Here is a 4,108-nt window from a genome sequence, read left to right on the forward strand (position 1 = left end):
GTGTGTGTGTGTGTGTGCGTTGGAGGGTGAACGTGTTTGTGTGACTAGCTTGTGCATATGGCATGTTAATGCCCACTTCGAAGGAGGAAGGGGAAATTTATATGCAAGTGTTTGACTGTGCATGTATTTTTATGTTTGTTTGCGTATGTGTCTGTTAGCTTTTTCATTTTATTCTAATTGATGGTATGTGACATATCAACACAAACAGTCCAGCTCGAACAGATGAGAAGTAAAAAAGTTAATAAACACAAAACACAACTTTTAGCATCAGGAAAAAGGAATAATAATAATAATAATAATAATAATATAATAATACTAATAATATTGTGAAGAGAAGAGATTTCAAAAATCTGTATGAATGATATATACGAACTTGTGTTTCTCTTTTATTGAAGTGTTACAACTTAGTTAACCTTTAGTTAACCTCCATGTATTGTCCAATAGAAATGCACATCCTCAATGACGTGTTAAGTTTCACGCCAGTCATGACGTCATGAGAGCTTGCTTTCTGTCATCACTAAGGACGCCATGGCCATTTTATTCTATCTTCCAAACTCATACGTGATTCTTGGTTTTATTTTTAAAATCCGAGGGGAAATTAATTGAAGATGAAACGTGATGTCCAAATTACAGTACTTTTCTACCAATCCCCATTGTGCAACATAATGGTGACCTAAAAAGATGAAACCTCTCTAAGTAATCATTAAATTAGTAGGCTGCATGTATTTCAGCAACAGAACCAAAAAATAGTTCTAAGACTTCTACACATGAAAGAAATAGAAGATCTCTGGAACTAAATTTTCAACTGATAGGAAAATGTGATATCACCAATTTTTTTTCTGTAGACTCTCCATTTCAAGCACATGCAATATTGTAAGCAAATAACCATCAAATTGATATTTCAATAATAGAACCCCAAAAAAAAGTTTCAAGACTTCTACTTCTACACAAAATGAAAGAAATAGGAAATCGTTGGATCTAAATGTTCAACTGGTAAGAAAATGTGACATCACAATTATTTATTCTGTAGACTCTCCTTTTCAAGCACATGCAATATTGCAAACAAATGAAAAAAGTTGTTCAAGTGAGTTAACGCAACCAATGCTTTCATCTAATCGGTACACATAATGAAGGGGGCTCTCGTGGCCTAGAGGTTAAGGTGTTGACCTCTCATTCAAAGGTCCCGGGTTCGAATCCGGGTAGCGACCGAAAAATTTTCTTCTCTAAAATTGTCTCCTTTCATCTCCTTTCCTGCTCTCTAGCAATAATCTGTCGTCTGCTTTCGTCTCCTCTTTCTGCCCCCACCCCCTCACCTCCCTTGCCCCTTCCTCTGGGCTCCTGACTCTCTCTCTCTCTCTGCAGTCTTTCTACTGTTACTCCTTGACTCCTTCTTACAGCTGTCTTGCTACCACACCCCTGTTCTTCTGGTAGGAAAGATCTACACCTAGCCTTCTCGGACAAGGGCGAAAAATCTCGGAGGGCCCGTGTGCAAGTTGCGCACGTTAAAGATCCCTTGGTGGTCTAAAATCGATAAGAGTAGGCTTCGGCCGCCACCCGGGCAAAATTCAAAATTTCCTACCAACGAAAAAGTATTAGGTGTGTCCCGCGCGCTCATATGACCTTATGCAGTTGCGAGCGCCGTAAAACCCTATACTAAACAAACAAACAAACAAACAAACACATAATGAGGTTTTGGCTCTATCATAATAACATGTACGTACTATGTCATTTTGTAGAAATGTTTTATGTCTTGTAACTGCCCCACGTAGAGCTAGCCTGCTAGTTTCTTACCGTGGGTGCCTCTGGCTTGTAACTCCAAGGCTTTGGGTAGATCGTTTGTGTATAAAAATAATTGTGAGTGTGCTTTACGAACAATAAATTTTATTTAACAACAAAATATTGCAGTTACTGTATTTTCTCTCTCTCTCTCTCTCTCTCTCTCTCTCTCTCTCTCTCTCTCTCTCTCTCCAGACAAAGTGTGTAAATCAAGGGGACAGTGGGTTTAGTTTGTGAAAAATATTACCTCTTTTTTCTAACGCCCATTAAACTTTTTCACCCCCCCAAAAAAATATATTTTTAAAGAATGTGGGTTGTAACCATTAGAAGATATTCTTGAAGGATAATTTATGTATTATTTGTCATATTGGGATCTTTATCAAAACCAGACAAAATTATATTTGAAGGGTCAAAAAATGAAACCACTATCAAGGATCATATTCTCCTTCTGGGAACTACGGAACCGCCCTGAATTTTATCCAAGTTTTTTATCATTCGAAACCAAAACAAAAACAAAAAACATGAATAAACAGAAATAGGTTTAAATAAATAGAAATAGGTTTAAATAAACAGAAATAGGTTTTAATACATCTAGAAATAGGTTTAAATAAACAGAAATAGGTTTTAATACATCTAGAAATAGGTTTAAATAAACAGAAATAGGTTTTAATACATCTAGAAATAGGTTTAAATAACTAGAAACAGGTTTTCAATGCCTGCCTGCCTGTCTGCCTGCCTGCCTGCCTGCCTGCACGGTCTTCAAAGACCAAACTGCACGTCATGGCGGTCGTTACAGTAGTCATCACGTGACTGCTCCCCCCAATGAAGTTCGTGATTTATTCTTATCCCCAGCAGGCTGGGCACGTATTTTTAAATCGAAACCTCGTTAACTCCGCTGTTTGCGAGCTGATATTGGTCATGACTTTTATTATATTGTAGTTGGCGAAACTGTTGTAGCAGGTGTTTCCTCCGAAACTTCCGAAATTTATTCAACATCCCTCATCACTCATCCCTCATCACTCATCCCTCATCCCCCATCCCTCATCACTCATCCCTCATCCCTCATCACTCATCACTCATCACTCATCCCTCATCCCCTTCCTCGAGTGGAACCATTTTCGAATGTTTTCTTCAAACACAAATTCCTGAACTAATCCCACAATTTCCGAAGTAGGTCGAGATTAGTTGGTTCAGGTTTTGTTCTATTCTAAGGGTTTTACAAATGTTTAACCCTATCCGTACGCCCTGGGGTCATTTTGTACCCCCGGGATTGTATTCTTCGCATTTTATAATACTTCTAGTACGATGATCTTTTTGAAACTTTCAATAGCCTACTTCTAAAAATAATTTAAAAAATAATAGAACAATCAGAGGAAGATAATTGAGATTTCTGAGCCACATAAAAATACAATGTAGATCAATTGTGGGGGCCTGGGGAGCGATCCTGGGTGGGGTCGCTCCGGGTGCAGATATCAGATATTGGAAGTAGTAGATGGACTAGACAGCTTATGACGAATAAATGAAAGCGACAGGCAAGTTTCTTCGGACTCACAATACGGAAAGAAGCATTGGAGAATATTGTAACGACAGGCAAGTTTGGTGGAAAGAGGGACAGAGGGAAAAGATACTGCTGGACAAGATGACAACATGGCTAGGAGCAGCAAGAACAACAGACACCATTGCTGCAACGCAAGACAGAGTTGAGTGGAGGTCCATGATCGCCCACGCCAGTCGGCAAGGCGCCGGATGATGATGATGATGATGATGATGATGATGATGATGATGATGATGATGATGATGATGATGATATGGACTAGAGAAACTGCTGCTGTGTGGAAAGATAGAGGGAAAGAAGAGCAGAGGAAAAGAAATCTATCTATCTGTCTATCTATCTATCTATCTATCTATCTATCTATCTATCTATCTATCTACATGTATCTATCTATCTGTCTATCTATCTATCTATCTTTTTCTATTTATCTGTATCTTAATATTTCTCATTCTCTCATTGTAAACATGCCTCAACTGCCTGCCTGCGTCTGTCTCTCTCTCTCTCTCTCTCTCTCTCTCTCTCTCTCTCTCTCTCTCTATCTATCTATCTATATATCTATATATCTATCAACCCAGCTGTCTATCTGTGGATAATTTTCATTCCGGAAGAGTACATTTCTCATAATCCGGATTCCATCACCACTTTCCTGTTTACATACGCAAAAAAAAAACCCTACGCAGATTGCTTCAGAGAAATGAGGGCGTGTGTCTCAAGATGGAAACCCCCAAAGTGTTGTAGGAACGCAGTATAGCCACCCCCCTCCCCCTCTCTCTCCCTCTC

This window comes from Aplysia californica, unplaced genomic scaffold, assembly GCF_000002075.1.
Source record: "Aplysia californica isolate F4 #8 unplaced genomic scaffold, AplCal3.0 scaffold00202, whole genome shotgun sequence".
Taxonomy (NCBI): domain Eukaryota; kingdom Metazoa; phylum Mollusca; class Gastropoda; order Aplysiida; family Aplysiidae; genus Aplysia; species Aplysia californica.